Source organism: Moschus berezovskii, chromosome 7, assembly GCF_049115385.1.
Source record: "Moschus berezovskii isolate FMDL1 chromosome 7, NW_MosBer_1.0, whole genome shotgun sequence".
In the NCBI taxonomy this organism is placed as follows: Eukaryota; Metazoa; Chordata; class Mammalia; order Artiodactyla; family Moschidae; genus Moschus; species Moschus berezovskii.
The window spans coordinates 9,434,307-9,454,603 of NC_142466.1; the positions used below are offsets into that span (position 1 = coordinate 9,434,307).

The following is a 20,297-nucleotide window of genomic DNA, read 5'->3' on the forward strand; positions in this document are numbered from 1 at the left end:
TCTTCATTACTGAACTTATGATAATCTTGAGGTTCATCCACGTTGCTATAATGGCACTCTTTCATTCCTTTTTATGGTTGAGTAAAATACTTTGGCCACCTGATGTGAAGAGCTGACTTAGTAGAAAGTACCCTGATGCTGGCAGAGATTGAGGGCAGGGGGAGAAGGGGGAAACAGAGGCTGAGATGGTTGAATGACATCACCAATTCGATGGACATGACTTTGAGCAAACTCAAGGAGATAGTGAAGGACAGGGAATCCTGGTGTGCTGCAGTCCATGGGGTTGCAAAGAGTCAGATATGACTTAGTGACTGAAAAATATCTCATTTATATGTACCACATCTTCTTATCCATTCATCTGCCGATGGACATCTAGGTTGCTCCCATACCTTGGCTATTGTTGATAGTGCTGCTATGAACGTTGGGGTGCATGTATTTTTTTCCAGTGATAGTTTTGTCTGGATACATGCCCAGGAGTGAGATTGTTGGATTATATGGTATAAAAACTCTATTTTCAGTTTTTTAAGGAAACTCCATACTGTTCTCCATAGTAGCTGCCCCAATTTTCATTCCCACCAGCAGTGCAAGAGGGGCAACTCTGGGGATTCGTAGCAGTCTACCTGAGATGTTTTCTCCTGGTTGTAAGGGAGGGGGATTTACAATGCATTGACTTCCACCTACCTTGTGTTGAGATTACCTGGCAAAGGCAAGGGCAGCTTCCATTCTCTGTCACTCGAGGAGCTGATGGAGCAGAAAAAGACCTTGGGCAAAGGGTGAAGACAGAAGTCAGCATCTCAGGCTCTGGAACTCCAGGATGTTTGGGCACACACTGCCAGCATTTCTCTACCAACCTTGTAGCATAGGTTACTGTGGTGACCTGAGGCTTCTGCAAGCACCCATGAGACGTAAACAGCTCTTTATTTTCTATCACTAACATCTCATTTTTACCTTATAAGCACATCTATCTATATCAGCTTGGACTTCAGAAAACAACAAAAAAAAACCTGAGACATCATGTATTGTTTGAGAAGCACTGCTTCAGTGGCCCGCAACCCTGACCTCAGGTCCCAGTCATGGAGATTGAGCCAATATTGCAGGTTTTTGTGTTGCTTAGTTTGGTTAAAGCCCCTAACCAGAATACAGGACACATGCCTCACTTCTTTGGGAAGAGCTCAGGGGAGACTGAGCTTCTTTACAGGTGGGCATTGAGCACATCCTTAAAGACTAATGAACAACTTAACATGGCTGATAGGAGCCCAGTGTTTCACATATGCTTGTCCACCCGAACCTGTTCACGGCCAGTGGGGAGCAGAAGATCAGAAAGAGAGCTAGTCGACCTGAGGGGTGAGTGCCAGGTGGAAAAACTCACCATGGTGAGCTGGTTTACCAGATGCCCCACAGAAAGCACACAGCAGCAGTGATGGTGTGATGATAAATGGTGGCTATCCCTAGGCGGGCCTGCTGAAGGGTTAGGACACCAGGATCTCAAACTCTGCCATCATCTCTGTGGTCACTTTTACCTGGGAGAGGCAAGGGAGTTCTTCTGCACCTTGGGTTTAGAATCTGTTCTGTGGGCTTCTTGTAGCTCTTTATCCCTTCATGTTTAAAAGCAAACTTAGTGTTTTCAGAAAATCTTTTTTATTTTTCAAAATGTTTTACCATGCAGTTGTCTCTGCTAAAACACACACACACACACACACACACACTTTACATACGCAAATTTGTGTGTCACTTTTTTTGTTAATAATCCAGGCTATACCTGCATGCATGCTAAGTCACTTTTGTCGTGTCCCACTCTTTGTGACCCCGTGGACTGTAGCCCGCCAGGCTCCTCTGTCCATGGGATTCTCCAGGCAAGAATACTGGAGTGTGTTGCCATGTTCTCTTCCAGGGGGTCTTCCTGACCCAGGGATTGAACCTACCTCTCTTGCGTCTCCTGCATTGGCAGGCGGGCTCTTTATCATTAGCGCCACCTGGGAAGCCCAAGCTATACCTACCCTTTCCCTTGAAAACAAAGCTTGTTTCAAGTTATTGCTGCCACCTGAATATTCAGAGAGGGGAATGGGGTACCAGAATACACAGTGGAAACAGCCTCACAGCATTTCTTAAAGGGCATTTGAAATTCATGATTCTTGATGCAAGGACACGCGAATAGGATAAAAAAATAAAAGGTAAAGTCAAGCTACTTTAGAAGATAATGAACTCAAGTCTACAATTTTCATGACCAGCCTAAATACATTCATTCACACCTAGAATTTGAATCTGGAAACCAAATCTTCATGATGGGCATTTGACATTTTCCAAACCCTGTTTTATGTGAAAAGCTTTGGGAAGACCTTTCAGAAACCAAATAGGGTGCATTTTAAAACGTTAATACAGGGAATCAGCAGACCAGCTACCAGGAGTCATTGTAGTCAACTTAAATACACAGACATCAGACACGTGGGCATGGGCCCAAGGTGAAACAATTAAGGCCAGGCTGGAGGCAGCCTTCCTCTTGAGAGCGGCTTCCTCTAGTGCCTGTGGTGTGGGCAGCACTGAGCTATGCCTGGAAGAAAGTCTTTTCTAGGCCACGGCAGAAAAAGACAGAGATGTGTGTTCTTGACTCAAGGGACCTCGAAGGCCCTCAGCATTTACCCCACTGCGAGCCAAGCATTGCTTTAATATAGAAACAGCCCCTTAACAATTGGGAGAGAATTATGTGGCTGCTGATGAAACATGCCAGGTGCTTCAGCCAGAGTAAACTAATGGACTGTGTGTGCGTGTGAGTGTATGTGTCTGTGTGTGTGCGTGTCTGTGTCTGTGTGCGTGCGTGTCTGTGTGTGTGTGTCCCTGAGCTCAAGCACATGCAAAGGTCATTTTCCATGGCTATAGATATCCTAAAACAGAGTCAATATTTTCCTTCAGTTTTACCTTTGAAATTCTTTCAGTCTTCAAAATAAATAAAATGTATCCATGAGCCAAATAAAAGTGAATGTGATCAAAAAGAATGAGATTTAGAAATAAATGTATATCTGTATAAAAAATGGGTACATCTATACAAAAAATGCAAATTAATAATAAAGTTCTAAGGTTATTGGAAAATCTGAGGAAAAATAAATCATATATTTTTATAAATATTTAAAGTTGGACTTCTTGAGTTTAGTAGAAGTTTCTTTTTATTGCTGGCATGTAACATGTTTAGAGCTACTTCATGATAAATCTGACAGATATATTTGATATTTTCCATGGAGAGTATAGTTAATATCTGATGCTGGTAACTTCAGTGTATTGCAATAGCTTAAGAGATTAGAATGATTTTCAATAAATGCTGGAGAGGGTGTGGAGAAAAGGGAACCCTCTTACACTGTTGGTGGGAATGCAAACTGCTGCTACTAAGTCACTTCAGTCGTATCCGACTCTATGTGACCCCATAGACGGAAGCCCACAGGCTCCCCCGTCCCTGGGATTCTCCAGGCAAGAACACTGGAGTGGGTTGCCATTTCCTTCTCCTATGTGTGAAAGTGAAAAGTGAAAGTGAAGTCGCTCAGTTGTGTCCGACCCTTAGCGACCCCACGGACTGCAGCCTACCAGGCTCCTCCATCCATGGGATTTTCTAGGCAAGAGTACTGGAGTGGCTTGCCCTTGCCTTCTCCTGGAGAACAGTGTGGAGATTCCTTAAAAAACTGGAAATAGAACTGCCATATGACCCAGCAGTCCCACTCCTGGGCATAACACCAAGGAAACCAGAATTGAAAGAGACACATGTACTCCAACGTTCATTGCAGCAGTGTTTATAATAGCCAGCACATGGAAGCAACCTAGATGTCCATCTGCAGACAAATGGATAAGAAAGCTTTGGTACATATACACAATGGAGTATTACTCAGCAATTAAAAAGAATACATTTTAAACAGTTAATGAGGTGGATGAAACTAGAGCCTATTATACAGAGTGAAGTAAGCCAGAAAGAAAAATACCAATACAGTATACTAACGCATATATATGGTATTTAGAAAGATGGTAACAATAACCCTGTATACGAGACAGCAAAAGAGACACAGAAATATAGAACAGTCTTTGGGACTCTGTGGGAGAGGGTGAGGGTGGGATGATTTGGGGGAATGGCACTGAAACATGTATATTATCATATGTGAAATGAATCGCCAGTCCAGGTTCAATGCATGATACCGGATGCTCGGGGCTGGTGCACTGGGATGACCCAGAGGGATGGGCTGGGGAGGGAGGTGGGAGGGGGGCTCAAGACTGGGAACACACGTACACCCGGGGCAGATTCATGCCAATGTACGGCAAAACCAATACAATATTGTAAAGTAATTAGCCTCCAATTAAAATAAATTTGAATAAATAAATAAACAAACACCTGTTTTTATAATAGAATTTTAAACAAAGGAGTAGAGAGTTTAGGTAATTTAAGTGGCACTTTCTACTTTTTACCTATTTGGTTTAGATAAATTAAACATGCAAAATTAACCAGATAAAATGGTAAAAAAATTAAAAAAACTAAAATAATCATTTTTGATATATTCATATTGGTCAACTGCTGAATTTTAAAACAAGTAGTATAACTTCCTTCCTCCCTTCCTTCCATTTTTCTTTCTTTTAATGATCCAAGGCCCTTGTTCCTTCTGTTATTGCCTTCAAACATTATACTATAGGGCATTGTACTCTTCAGCATTCATAGGAGAATGAATTCTTTCAACTCATAGTTGAAGAGGACGTATAACAAACTCTTACAGAATTAATTTGGCTTTATATCAGGGTCCAAGGGAATTCCCAGCTTCCCTGGTGACTCAGTAAAGAATCTGCCTGCAATGCAGGAGACTGGGGTTTGATTCCTGGATTGGGAAAATCCTCTGGAGAAGGGAATAATAACCCACTCCAGATTCTTGCCTGGGGAATCCGTGGACAGAGGAACCTGGCAGGCTACAGTCCATGAGGTCACAAAAGAATCAGACATGACTGAGTGACAAACACTTTCAAGGGAATGCCAAGACCTGCTTGTCATCTTTCCTCTGTATAAGTTAGTAAGTGAAGTTGCTCAGTCTGTCCAACTCTTTGCGATCCCATGGACTGTAGCATACCAGGCTCCTCTGTCCATGGAACTTTCCAGGCAAGAGTACTGGAGTGGGTTGCCATTTCCTTCTCCAGGGGAGAAGGGATTGGACCCAGGTCTCACACATTGCAGGCATACACTTTACCATAGAAATCACCAGGGAAAGTGTTCCTCGATATTCCTCCAGAAACCCATTCCTCCGTATGGGTCTAGATACTTGGAACTGTAGGCGTGGAATGAGTAAGTGAAAGTCACTCAGTCATGTCCGACTCTTTAGTACCCCATGGACCATACAGTCCATGGAATTCTCCAGGCCAGAATACTGGAGAGGGTAACCTTTCCCTTCTCCAGGGGATCGTCCCAACCCAGGGATCGAACCCAGGTCTCCCACATTGCAGACGGATTCTTTACCAGCTGAGCTACAAGAGAAGCCCAAGAATACTGGAGTGGGTAGGGTAGGGCAGCCTATCCCTTCTCCAGCAGATCTTCCTGACCTGGGAATGGAATAGGGGTATCCTGCATTGCAGGCAGTTTCTTTACCAACTATGTTATCCTGGACCTCCATCCAAACAGAAAACAAATATCCCTTTCTTATCTACTGGATCAGCAATCCATAACCCCTCTTATGGGGCTCTTTGGGAAACAAAAAATAGGAGCAGAAAATGTTCCCTTCTTTCTTTCTACCTGCTCTCAGGGCAAACCCCATCCACTCTAAGCTGCAGGCACGGGGAGAAGGGAGGAGAGGGACTGTTTCCAGCCTGGTCTATTCAGAGGAGGGTGGACGTTTGGTCCTGGTGAAGGAATATTATACTCTAGAACTGACTAGCTGTCCTAAGACATCACTGTTGCTTACTCCTATACCCAAGAATGTTCTTTTTTTCCACTTTGAGTTTGTTTGTTTTTAAACTGGAGGATAATTGCTTTACAGTATTGTGCTGGTTTCTGCCACACGTCACCATGAATCAGCCACAGGCATACACATGGTTCCTCCCCCTTGAGCCTCACTCCCACCTCCCACCGATCCCACCCCTCTAGGTTTTCACACTGCCCGGGTATGAACTCCCTGCGCCACACAGCAAATGCCCACTGGCTCGCTCTTCACATGTGGTGATGATATGTTTCGATGCCGCTCTCCACATTCGTCTCCCTCTCCTTCCCCACTGTGTCCATAAGTCTGTCCTCTCTGTCTGCATCTCCATTGCTGCCTGAAAATAGGTTCATCAGTACCATCGTTCTAGATCCCAAGAATGTTCTTGAGGTAACTGGAACTTCTTAACAAAAAGATAGCAGGTAAAATGGAGTTTTGAAATAGCTTGTGAGATATCTGAAAAACCTCACCATTGGAGACTGGTTTGTGCTAGAAATCAGCTGAGACCTTTTTCTTCCAACACAACCCCAAGTCCGAGATGGGCAGGTCTACAGAGCAAACCGAGTCCATGGAGTCAACTAGACGTGGCGAATGGGACGAGGTGCTTCTCTTGAACTGCCTCTCCCTCACTCTTCTAGGACAGGTCTGACTGGACAGCCCCCCAGAGGGTGGGTACAGTCATACTGCTCACCAGCTGAGGACAGCAGGTTCTATGTGACTGGGGTCTTCTGGCTCTCCAGACGGACCCAGAGATGTAGATTTAACATAAGAGAATCTGAAATGGAATTCTCATCCATCCTGAGGTAATCAGCTTGAGGAAAATATGTACGATATGCTTCAACGCAGCAATGACTCTAACAAAAAACGGTGTCAGTGTATTGCAATTAAATACATAGCAGCCAAGAGTATACTCCCTAGTGGAATACTGGAGAAATACCACTCTCAGTCCAGTAGACACATTGCCGAGTTACGATGACTATAAACAAAATAATTTTTTCTTAAAAAAACTTTCATTGATAATGAAAAAGATTAACTTAAAATTCTTCCATTCAAAGGCAGACAGTGTGAACCTTAGTCATTTTCACAACATTTTTCTCCTTCTGTTGTTTATATACTTGAACTTATATTTTATGTACTATATTGAATTATGCAAAAATCATTTACCATTTGCCAAAAGCATAATTTTCTTTTCTGGAAAAGCCTTGCATACATTATTTAAATAGTTGTAGGGTACTCCATATATGCAAGAATCATAATCAGTTACAATATTAAATTTGGTAACCATTTATGCTCTTACCAATTTTTACTGCTGTAAATAACTCCCTATTGAAATACTTGCCATGAATACATGTTTCCCAATTGTAGATCATTTCTTAGAGTACATATGGAAAGTATAAGTATTTGGATTAAAATTTAGGAACATATTTAAGACCCAATATATTACAAAATATTTTCCAAAAAGTTTATATAAATATTCACTTCCCGTAGCAACTTGTAACACTGCTGAAACTAAATATTATCAGTTTTTAAACACTACACTAATTAAGCAAGCAAAACAGGATATAGAAGTTGTTTTTAAAGCATAGTTGTCAGATTATAAATAAACAATTTCAACACATTTATTTGACACGTTTTATCTTCAGTGATTTGTTTGTTAAAATACTTTACTTGATTTACTATTTTTGCATTTTTCTTATCAACATGCATAAAAAATCATTATAATACTATATTGTATTGATTATATTATGATTTTTACTTTGTTGCAAGTTTTCTCCCAAGTTGATAACATTTTAGTTTTATGATTTTTCAATGAAAATAATTGAAGTGAATTTTTTTCTTCTTTACAATTTTTCTTTCAGCCCTTGGTTTTTTAAAAATATTTAATTTGAAAAACCAGGTAAACTTTTGTCTTTTATTACTTTACTAACTTTAAAATATGAATTGTATTATTAATTGTATTTTTAATCAACTTTGTATCCATCTAGAATGACATGAGATGAGAATGTGAATTTAGCTTTTTGTGCCAAAATCCTTCCATTGATTGAGGATCTGTGTTAGATCTCGCATTATGTGGGCACCACACACATATATGGACACTGCTCCCTTCTCAAGTAACTTTTTTCCCATTTAAGTTTTTAATCCAGCATTAGTACCAACCTGATTTCATTAATGTGGTAGTACTCCTTGTTATAATATCTGACCTTATATATTTTCTCTAACTGCTTCCCTTGTGACTCATATGGTAAAGAATCTGACTGCAATGCAGGAGACTTGGGTTTGGTCCCTGGGTCAGGAAGATCCCCTGGATAAGGGAATGGCAACCCACTCCAGTACTGTTGCCCTGAAGTGTCCCATGAACAGAGGAGCTTGGTGGGCTACAGTCCATGGGGTTGAAAAGAGTCAGACACGACTGAGCAACTAACATTTCCACATCTCTTTTTAAAAAAATATCTTTTTTTTCTACTTACACCTTAATACCCACGCCTTCTAAACATAATGTTGAATAATCTATTGAGATTGAATTAAATACATAGATCAATTTTGAGAAAAATTGATTTCCCATCCAGCTACCAAATATGTGTGTTCTTTTGTTCAGTTTTCTTTTATGTATTTCAGTGAAGTTTTGCAGTTATCTTGGTTGTATTTTATCTTCAGGTTGATTTTTTTTCTTATACGGATATTGTTCCATGGGGTATGTGTGTGTGTATGTGTAATGTGTGTGTCTGTGTGTGCATGCATGAATGGATGAATGGGCATGTGTACATATGTTTTATCTAATATTCATCCTACTCCCCTTTTCTGGTTTATTCTTCAAGGTTGTTTTATATAATTTACCAATAGCAAGAGCTTTACTTCTTTGCCCATAATTAGCGCTATCTCACTGTCATCCTGTTTATTTGAAGTCATTTATTATTTCTTGGATCAAGTAGTTCCATTATGATTGTTTACTGATTCCATGGACATCTCATATCTCTTCCTCCTTTCAGATTTCTTTCAAGTTTCTAAGTTTGGAAAAGAGGACATTTAGAAGATGGTGCTGAGCATTTGTTTCTGGTTCTTTCTCCTTTCTAATCCACGATTTTTATGTCCCAGCCACCAGACTGAACAATCTTTTATTGAAATATGTACAAACTTCTGCTATAGTAGAATCCTCCTAGAGGAGATACATCTTTCTTGCAATTAAGAGAGGATCGAGAATCTGAGTCTTGAAAAGAGGTGTCTCCATTTAGGAAAATGTGTGCAGGTGAACAGATTTCTGGGTTGCCGTGAAGGGAGACCAGTCATCCATGGAGACAGGCTCCTGTGCCAAGTGGGGATAGTGCTCCAGCTTACTTACTGTGGGAAGCTGGATGTCCCCCTGGTTCAAGATGAACAGGAGGGGCAGTTATGGAGGAAACCCACCTCTTCTGCTGGCTTCCAGAAACAGAGCGCGTTTGGGACATGCCCTGTAGAGGGGCCCTAGTTTCCAACTCCAGGGACAGTGGGTCACTGAGGGAAACACCAGCTTCCTCTCCGCCAATGACGGTTATCTGCTCAGAGTGCTTGACCTCACAAGGAAACCCAGATGGGTGGGAGGGATATTACACTCGCTGACACAGAGAAAGATAACTGTCTATTTAGAAGGGTCCTATGGCTGTAAGGGGGTGCATAATGGCTCAGTGGTTAATAATCTGCATGCAGCGCAGGAGACACAGGAAATGTGGGTTTGATCCCTGGGTCGGGAGATCCCCCAGAGAAGGAAATGGCAACCAACCCACTGCAGTACTCTTGCCTGAAGAATCCCGTGGACAGAGGAGCCTGGTAGGCTACAGTCCATGGGGTCACAAAGAGTCAGACATGACTGAGCGACTAAGCACGCAATAGCACACAGACACGTGACTTGAAAGAGAAGAACTAGGTTTTGAATCACTTGAACACTTGGGATATGGACACACAAATGAGAGCAGAACTAGAACAAGACTGAACAATTTAAAGTGTAAATGATAAGTTTTAAAGAGATTTAAAACAACCAAAATGATTTCCAGGAATTGAAAAAAAAGTCATGATCCTAAATTTTTAAAAAATAAAATATGAATGTGTTACAAATGACACGTTTCAGACTACATTTAGGTTGTGTATGTGGTGTGATTTTTATTCCTACTGTGATGCTTATTTGTCACCCTAGGCAAAAGTCAGACCACCAGGAAGTAGTCTGAGTGGCCATAACTGTCATTGACATGGTCCATGTTCTGGTCATTCTGTTCTGTGATCTCCCCAGGATGGAAAAGCAGACGAGAGCATGTTAGATGGAAATAGGGAGGGGGCTAGGCACCCAGGAGTCCTGGAGGAAGGAGCATACTCCTAACAGGACAGGTGAGAGAACTTCGGTCCTGTTTGGTCTTGGAAAAAGTTGCTGGGCACAGAGCTGTGTTCCTGAATTTGTAAAATCTCAGTTCCAAATAAAATAAACATATGTTTTCTTCGAAGGAGATTGAGGTAATTCTCCAGAAAAAAAAAAGAAAAATGAAAAAATAGGTGTTTCTTTGTGCTCAATGAAGACCATCCCAAACCTGAATTAGTAAAATATGGCTGAGCCTCAAGGAATGAAGATGGTTAAACACTTAAGACAGAAACTAGTCTATAAATACAAAATGCATTTCATTATTCCTGTGCAGATAAATACATATATAGATATATGTACTTGTTGTTAATCACTAAGTGGTATCCGACTCTTTGTGACCCCATAGACTGCAGCATACCAGGTTTCCTTGTCCTTCACTATCTCCCAGAGTTTGCTCAAACTCAAGTCCACTGAGTTGGTGATGCCATCCAATCGTCTCATCCTCTGTCTTCCCTTCTCCTTAATTAATATTAATATTAATTCATAAATGCATATTTGTGAATGAAATATGCTAAGAACATGTGTACACATTATCTTATATTTCTTTTTTCCCTATTCTTACATATAACTTGAAAAATTCAAGGATAAATTTGATTTATCCTTTTCCAGCCTACTGTATATTATTTGAACCTTCATGAAGACTTTGAGAATTACATTTCTCTAGAGAGACAAAAGATTTTTAAAAGAAACACATGAAAGTTATGTATTTTGGAATCAGAAGGCTGGTATGTTTTGAGGATAGACATAGAGACAGATTTAAATAGAAGCAACAAAAGAGTTTCTTGTGTCTGTCAGGGCTTCCAAATGCACTGCCCACGATTTGAGTTGAGCATTGAGACCTCAGTCTTCACACTGCTTGTTGCCCTGTTTTGTTGAATTGCACGTGGAAATGACATTTTGTCTGCAGAACTCTCGGATGAGTTACTGATACATACAAGAGAGCAGACTTATTTACAAAACTTTTCAAGGTCTTCAGGTTAATTTTTGCAGAACTTGTTCTATTATGTGAGTAAAAACTAGTGCCGTGAAACTTGGGCTCTGAGGAGAAACACAGATGCTAACTGCTGTGCATCTTCTTCACTAGAAGCATTTGGTATGAATTCTGGGGGAAAAGCAATGACTCTACTATATTAGCCATGAGGGGCATACACTGTATACAAATATGCTGGAAACAGTGATTCACTGGAACCCACAACTGTTTGAAATCCGTTATTTACTCACAAATTCATATAATTAGGAAAAAAAGAAAAACTTCATTTCTTGGAGAAATGATTTGTAATATTAACACTATTAATAATGTTAATGCTTCCAAAATAGAAATTGTCAGACCATGTTCTGTCTGTTTGCTTTATCTTTCTTTTCCCTTTTAGTCTAAGCAGATAATCCTTTACACTTTTTTTTTTAAACAGCAGGCAGGGGAAACACTGGTTCAGGGGAGGCCCTGGGTCCCATGGTGAGACCCAATGGCCTTGAATCCACACGGGAGGTGAGCTACAAGCGTCCTTCCTGCTCAAGGATGAGATTTAATCCTGTCCATCCCCTCAATGTCCTCTATTTGTCAAATAAAAGAGAATCATTTGTTTTGATCATGCAATCTGTAGAAGTCTGCTTGGCAGGTTGGAAATCTTGGTAAAAGGCGAACATATCTTCACAGAAAGTCCAAAAGTGTGTTTTTATTAGATATTTAATTTTGAATTAAGTTGGAATTTCACTTTCCTCTTACTACCCTGGGTCACTTTTGGAGATTTTCTTTTGCTTAAATGTTTCATAAAAGTCTAAATTCTCTAACAAACTATGCTGTGGTTTAAGATTTTTTTTTAATTAATTAATTTATTTCAATTGGAGGCTAGTTACTTTACAATATTGTGGTGTTTTTTTTGCCATACATCGACATGAATCAGCCATGGGTGCCCATGTGTCCCCCCATCCTGAGGAGTGTAAGGAGCGCTTCGTGAATTTGCATGCCATCCTTATGCAGGGGCCAGACTAATCTTCTCTGTATCATTCCAGTTTTTGTATATGGCTGTTAAAGGAAGCACCTAACATGTTTTTTGATGAGGATGATTTTTAAAATCTTTATTGAACTTGTGTTTTGGTCTTGTGGCCATGAAGCATGTGTGATCTTAGTTCCATGATTAAGCATTGAACCCGGACCCCCTGCACTGGAAGATGAAGTCTCAACAACTGGACCCCCAGGAAAGTCCCTATGCTTTGGTTTTAAGTTAGATTTCTTTAGGAGATAACACCTCGAAAGCAATAAACACCGAAATTTGCAGACTTCTTGATTGCAACCTAATTTACCTTGAACAGCCTTAATTGTAAATAATAATCATAATATGAATGAGAGCCACCATTTCTTTAGACCCTACCACTTGCCAAGCCTGTTATGTAATATTCATCAACTTCTGAATTTGATATTTTTATCCTGATTTTATAGGTGAAAAACAAGAAATTTAACAATTTACTTAATATCACACACTCATAAATGGCCCAAACATGAATCAGACTCTGATCTGTCTTTCCATAAAGCCTACCCTCTATTTTATTACAAAATTCTGATTCACCAACTGTTTCTTAAATTTGGCGTCTGTACACCCATGCCAAATTAAATCTGGGAGACAGAGTTTTGGGTGAAGTAGAACAAAATAGCTTTATTACTTTGCCAGGCCAAGGGGGCCACAGCAGGTTAATGCCCTTAAGACTGTGCATCCCACGCAGGACGGGGTAGTGAGGAGCCTTATGATGTTCAAGGAGCAGGGCATGGTCAGCTCGTGGACCATCTTCTGATTGCCTGGTGGTGAGGTAATTAGGAGGCAGTATCACCAACCTTCTACTTCCAACTGGTCTGGGGTCTCCATGCTTGTGGGCAGCAGACATTTAACTTCTTTGCCCTGGTGGGGGTTTCAGTATCTGCCAAACAGCTCAAAGGACATGCTCAGAATATTATCTGTAGTTCTTGAAAGTGAAAGTGTTAGTCTCTCAGTCTTGTCCAACTCTTTGTAACTCCATGGACTGTAGCCTGCCCGGCTCCTCTGTCCACGGGATTCTCCAGGCAAGAATATTGCAGTGGGTTGCCATGCCCTCCTCCAGGGGATCCACCTGACCCAGGGATCAAACCCCAGTCTCCTGCACTGCAGGGAGCTGCTTTACCATCTGAGCCACCAGGGAAGCCCCATTAGTCTTTGAGGAAGAGCTAAAGTTTTTTTTTGTTTTGTTTTCCTCCAAGCTTTTGGGATTTTAGTTCCCAGACCATGTTTTGGGTCTCCAGCATTAAAAACACCAAGTCTTAACCACTGAACAACCAAGGGAATTCCTGAACTAAAGTTTCTTAACTTAGGTTAGTGGTTAAAGTATTATTCTTTTGTCTTGTTTGATTTTTTTTTTACATTTTTATGCATTTTCTTACTTCTCTGATTTAATTTATTCTTTGACTAAAGTTTTTCTAAAGACAGAAGGCAGGCAGTGGATAAGGGAGGGGTCTGTTCTTGGAAGGGCTTGCCAGGTGGTGCTGATGGTAAAGAATCCACCTGCCAATGCAGGAGATTCAAGGGACAGGTTTGATCCCTGGGTCAGGAAGATCCAGTGGAGGAGGAAATGGTAACCCACTCCAGTATTCTTGCCTGAAGAATCCCATGGACAGAGGAGGCTGGCAGGCTATAGTCCATGGGATCACAAAGAGTCTGGCACGACTGAAGCAACTTAGCATGCACACATGCACTATTCTGGGAAAGTCTTATAGGATCCTGGCTGGTTTAGAGAATTAAGGTTCTTTTTTTAAAAATAGGTTAAATTTTAGTTGTGTTTTTATTTTTATATGGCTGTCATTTCTGATAGCCTTATCTCCTCCCTGCCATGCCTCTAGACTCACACACTTATTTCCTCTCTTGGTAAAAAGTCTTGTCTCTGAAAAGGAAAGAAATACCATGAAAGAAGGCTGGCCATGAATCAAAGGCCAGCCTTTGTGTCTACCTAAAGTCAGGATTCGAAAATACATTTCAACAAAGCATTTGTTGTTATTCAGTCACTCATTTATGTCCAGCTCTTTGTGACTCCGTGGACTGCAGTGCGGCAGGCTTCCCTGTCCTTCACCATCTCCTGGAGCTTGCTCAAACTCATGTGCATTGGGTCAATGATGCCATTCAACCATCTCATCCTCTGTCGTCCCCTTCTCCTCCTGCCTTCAATCTTTCCCAGCATCAGGGTCTTTTCCAATGAGTCAGCTCTTCGTATCAGGGGGCCAAAGTATTGGAGCTTCAGCTTCAGCATCAGTCCTTCCAATAAACATTTATGGTTGATTTCCTCTAGGATTGGCTGCTTTGGGACTCTTAAGAGTCTTCTCCAGCACCACAATTCAAAAGCATCAGTTCTTTGGTGCTCAGCCTTCTTTATGGTCCGTGCCACTCATTTTAATAGCGTGGTTCCAGGAGAGGACCACATTTTTTCTATGACTGAAGTCACTTGGCTCTGTGTACTAGATTTCGGGAGGAGGTTGATAATGTGAAGAGAGAGCCCAAAAAATACAAACCTGGGCTGGGTTGTTTCGTTTCCTGACAACTCCCACTAGCACAGAGCCCCGGAGAACCCTTCCTGGCCCACGATCACAGCTCATCACTTCATCTCCTTTCAGCTGCTTTTGCTACCAGGGAGAAGTGATGTGAAATTTAATAAGTTGAATAACAGTTATTTCCGCCCCCGCTTCCCGTTTGTGTGGGTTCTGGCAGGGTGCTCTGTAAAGTGCATTCGATTACTAGGAGCGATGTGGAACCAAATTACTGCCTAACAGTTGTTGGCACCAGAGTAAGTTAAGTCGTTCCTCACCAGCCAGAATTTCATCTGCTTCCCACTGCTCTGAAGACCTTTTATCTGTCTTAGTGCCAGCTTTGTGAGGGGCGGACCAGACCGCTGAGTGTGTGTGGGTTACGACAGGACAAACACCTCCGTGAATGAGTTTTCCAACTTTCTTGGGGGTGGTGGTGGGAGGGGGCATGGAGGAAGGAGCAGCCTCTGAATATAATCTGTTAATTTACTTTCATATAGTATGGGCTTCCAAGGTGGCGCTCAGGTTGCGGGAGTGGTAAAGAATCCACCTGCCAATGTAGGAGCTGTGGGAGACAATGTTCAATCCCTGGGTCCGGAAGATCCCCTGGAGGAGGAAACTGGCAGCCCACTTACGTATTACTGCCTGGAGAATCGCATGGACAGAGGAGCCTGGAGGTCTACAGTCCATGGTGTCAAAGAGTCAGACACATGTCCATCAACCTCCTGAAATCAAAGAAACCATAAATGAATTTTTTTCTAACTAAACAATGTCCCAATTTAAAGTGAAACATTGCAGATTTTTTCTCCCTAAACTGAGTTACTTCCAGCTTTTTCTTATATGCTGCACATTTTCTTTTCTGTTCAGTTTGTTTTGTTTTTTAAATGTGTATGCCTCTGAAAAAAGCACATTGCAAACCTCTGCATTGCAATTAGACAACACTCTTTTGCTTCTTTGTCATTATAGATGTCATTGATTGACCCGGAAAGACTATTTAAAGCCCTATGTTAGCGTGTTCTTTTCAGAGCAATTGCCGGTCTCCATGGTTCCTCTGTGTTCCTGCAGGGGTGCACAAGTGTATTTTTGTTGGCCTTGCTTAGAGATCGGGTTTTCTGTACTTTGTTTCATTTTTGTTGTCTTTATTTGGACTGTCTTCCACATCAGAAAGCATTTTTAAGTATGTGGCTGAGAATTGCATGCAGTAATAGTTCTCTGAAAAAATAAGCTCTGTTCTTTAATGTTAAAATTCCCCATTCACCTTTTGCCTGAAGTGTTAGATTGTATATCCACATGCAATGAGCAGTACACCATCCAAATTCTTTTCCTACTTTCAGTTCAGTTCAGTTCAGTTCAGTCGCTCAGTCGTGTCCGACTCTTTGCGACCCCATGAATCACAGCACGCCAGGCCTCCCTGTCCATCACCAACTCCCGGAGTTCACTCAAACTCATGTCCACAGAGTCGGTGATGCCATCCAGCCATCTCATTCTCTGTCATCCCCTTCTCCTTCCGCCCCCAATCCTTCCCAGCATCAGAGTCTTTTGCAGTGAGTCAACTCGTCGCATGAGGCGGCCAAAGTATTGGAGTTTCAGCTTTAGCATCAGTCCTACCTTACTAGTTCATTTTCTCCACCCAGTAGTTGGCATCGTTTCATCCTTTCCAAAAGAACACACTCCCTTTTTGAAATGCATGTTCCTGATTCAAACCTATTGCAGGATCTCTGGTAATATCACAGGCGAAACATCAACTGTCAATCCAAATACTAGCCATATTAAGTACTGTAGGCATTGCAGTCAAATCATTCAAGAGCATCTTATGCAAATTGCATTGTCCTCCATCGGATTTTTTTCTTCCCCTTGCTTGTTTGAAAAGAGTGACAACCATGTCAACATTATGATTTTGGGCTATTGGTGACTTCTGCCTTCATGTCTGAACCAGCTTTGACCTGAACCATTATAGTTAATGACTGAGTAAGAAAAGCTTGAGGTCAGATATTTGAAAACTTTGAGACATAGTGGTTTTCTAACATGTATTTTAGGTCATAGCAGTGGAAATCATTTCAATGGTCTGTACATTAACCTTCCTTGCTTTATATTTTTGGGGCATGGGGGGTGGGTGATGTTACTGTTGAGTATGTTTTTAATGTCCAAGAGCATTTGTCTCCACTAGAATGTGTCAGATGGTTCAATGTGGAGAGAGAGGTAGGCGAAATAGAATTTTAAGACACAAACTGCAATGATAAATTGTAGAGTGTGGGTATGGAGCTTGTTGTCGCACAGCTGAGGTGGAGTTGACCACACTTCTTCCAATTTGGTGACTTGGTTGTAAACCAAATGGGGTTATTCACCCATCTCTCCACATTGATTAATCGAACAATCCAGGACAAAGTAAATAGCACCTGCCATTCTCCTCATTGGAGAAGGCAATGGCAAGCCACTCCAGTACTCTTGCCTGGAAAATCCCATGGACGGAGGAGCCTGGTAGGCTGTAGTCCATGGGTTCGCTACGAGTCGGACACGACTGAGCGACTTCACTTTCACTTTTCACTTTCACACATTGGAGAAGGAAATGGCAACCCACTCCAGTGTTCTTGCCTGGAGAATCCCAGGGACGGGATGAGCCTGGTGGGCTTCCGTCTATGGGGTCACACAGAGTCGGACACGACTGAAGTGACTTAGCAACAGCAGCAGCAGCAGCAGCATTCTCCTCATGGTCGTCTTATCAGCATCCATATCTGGTCTCATCCTCCATTGCCCCCTTCTCCTCCTGCTTTCAGTCTTTCCCAGCATCAGGATCTTTTTCCAATAAGTCAGTTTTTCACATCAGGTGGCCAAAGTGTTGGAACTTGAGCTTCAGCATCAGTCTTTCCAATGAATATTCAGGGTTGATTTCCTTTAAGATTGACAGGTTTGATTTCCTTGCAGTCCAAGGGACTCTCAAGAGTCTCCTCCAGCAGCATAGTTTGAAAGCATCAGTTCTTCAGTGCTCAGCCTTCTTTATGGTCCAACTCTCACATTCATACATGACTATTGGAAAAACCATAGCTTCGACTATCCGGACAATTGTTGGCAAGTGATGTCTCTGCTTCTCTCTCCCCAAATCTCCCTAACCATGTCCATCAAAAAACATATTAAGTTGCAAGTTTAAACTTTCCATATGACAGTAACATCAAGCCATTTTGAAATGTAGAGCAAAGAAAGCTTTCCTGTCAAATTTGGCTGACATACCACAGGATAAATGGCAATCTGTGATCTGGAATGAAGATTGCAATAACTTGTAAAATTAAAAAAGACACATTGTTTCTCTTTTCAGAAATTTCTCCATTTGAGCTTCAGCTAAAAGACATTTCCATTTTTAACATTTATTTTCATAAACCAAAGACTTTTTTCCTGGACACATTTCTCTAAGTATTTCAAAAATAAATACTAATAATATCAAAATCTATAAAAATTATTCAACTGAGAATATAGTGTTACCCTACATCTTGGGGAAAGTTAGTACTTTTTAAAAAGTATGTAGCTCCTAAGCATGGTAGGGAACTACTTTTGTGCAAGCCATCTTGCCTTCCTCGTGTCAGAGGAATAATAAGACAAGAATAAATGACATTATTTTTGTCTTTTTGTTACACAGTGCAGACTGTATTGGATGTTAACATAATGTAGTATTTTGCAGAGTGTGATGAATTCCATTTGTGTTAATAGTATATTTGGGCTATGTGTGTATGTAAGGCATGCACATGTGGGTACATGAACGTGTATCTTTTTATAAAAATTAGTACTCTAACCACACACTTATTGCTTGTAAAAAGTTCCTTCTGCAATAAGTTTGGTATGTTAGATTCTTAGTTGGTTACAGTACCTCGAGTAGTAGTGAGTATAACAGCTGCTGTGGTGCTGTCACAGTGTATGACAGTCACTGGAGTGGGGCAGTCACAGATCATTCAGTGCTTATCCTGTGTGTGATAATACGCCTGGCCCTTTACACCTGGTAACTCTCTTATACCATCATGCAGGCATTCTTCCCCCAGATGTATGCAGAGAACCGTAGGTGGCCTGGGTAGTATGGGGAGCCCTTCTATTGAGGATCCTACAACATTGCTTTGCTTGAACCCAGGTTCTCCTGAATTCGTGCTCAGTCTCTTCCCACTACATCACCCGTGATAGCCACAGAAAAGGGGGAAGCAATCTGATCATCTTTGAGATCTTTGCTTAGGTGAAGTCATTTGTAGACTTTAAGAATCACTGTTATAAGACAATTTTACTTATGGAAACATTAAGATGAATGTTTTTGATTTTCAACTATTCCAATGACTTGCTTCGCTTCAGTGTAAGATAAACCCCAAAGCAGTTAGCTTGCTGTTTCTTTGCTTTTGGGGACTGTAGACCATATCTTTATTTAATATTGTGATTTAATATCTTTTTTAAAGAAATTGCTACTATGGGGGAGCTTCTGCTCAGCTCCAAGACTGTTTGGAGCTGTTCTGAATTTTAGTGATAAGTGAGTGGATCCCTTTGTTCCCTCTGTGGACTGGCAGAGCCTGAGTTATCTGGAATCATTCGTGGTTGACATCATCCACTGCCCAGAGAGACTGCATAGACCATGTCAACAGAACATGGCACCTGGGCTCTGCCCACTGTCCAGTGGCCCTGCTGCACATTGCTGCTTGGTTTCTTTCCAAATGACTCCCACTGCTTTTTCTTTCTTGTAAACACTTTTACGGTCTTGTAAATACTAACATATCCTTCCACAGGGCCTTGCATTCTCAGCTAATGAGCTGCCTCATACTTCACAGAGAAAAGAGAAGCAACTGGATGAAAATTGCTTGGCCTTCTTTCTACCAGATCTACCCATGCAAATTAGCATGTGCCTGTATCCCTGCCTTTCTCCTTATTACAGGGATGAAGTGTCCCAGATATTTTTTTTTTCTTTTCCATTATGATTTACCTTAAAATTTATTTTAATCTTTTATTGAAATGCAATTGTTTTACAATATTGTGTTTCTGCCGTGTAACAATGTGAATCAGTCATATGTATACATATATTCCCTCCCTCTTGAGCCTCTTTCCCATTGACCCCAAACCTACCCCTCTAGGTCACCACAGAGCACTGAGCTGAGCTCCCTGTGCTATATGGCAGCTTCCCACTGGTTACCTGTTTAACTCCCTCCTCTGGACCATGATCCTTAACCCACCTTTGCGTTCTCAAGGACTTTCCTCTTTTAATTAGTCTGCTTCGCCCCCACTTCATCAAGCAGAGACTACATCTTGGACATGCCTGTCTCTAGGACCTCTTACTTTATTTTTTTTAATTTTAATTTTAATTGGAGGCCACTTACTTTACAATATTGTATTGGTTTTGCCATACATTGACATGAATCCACCCCGGGTGTACATGTGTTCCCTATCCTGAACCCCCTTCCCCCCTCCATCCTCATCCCATCCCTCTGGTTCATCCCAG

The 20,297-nt window shown here is 41.4% G+C and overlaps 1 protein-coding gene and 1 non-coding gene across 2 annotated transcripts in view; one reads left to right on the forward strand and one right to left on the reverse strand.

Moving 5' to 3' along the window:
- The window catches only part of GALNTL6 (polypeptide N-acetylgalactosaminyltransferase like 6), a 1,544,427-nt gene that overhangs the window by 281,332 nt on the left and 1,242,798 nt on the right, over positions 1 to 20,297 (forward strand). The window lies entirely within an intron of this gene.
- LOC129557697 (U6 spliceosomal RNA) lies at positions 12,239 to 12,343 on the reverse strand. The gene has a single exon (XR_008686288.2). It is a non-coding gene; the product is annotated as a U6 spliceosomal RNA (small nuclear RNA).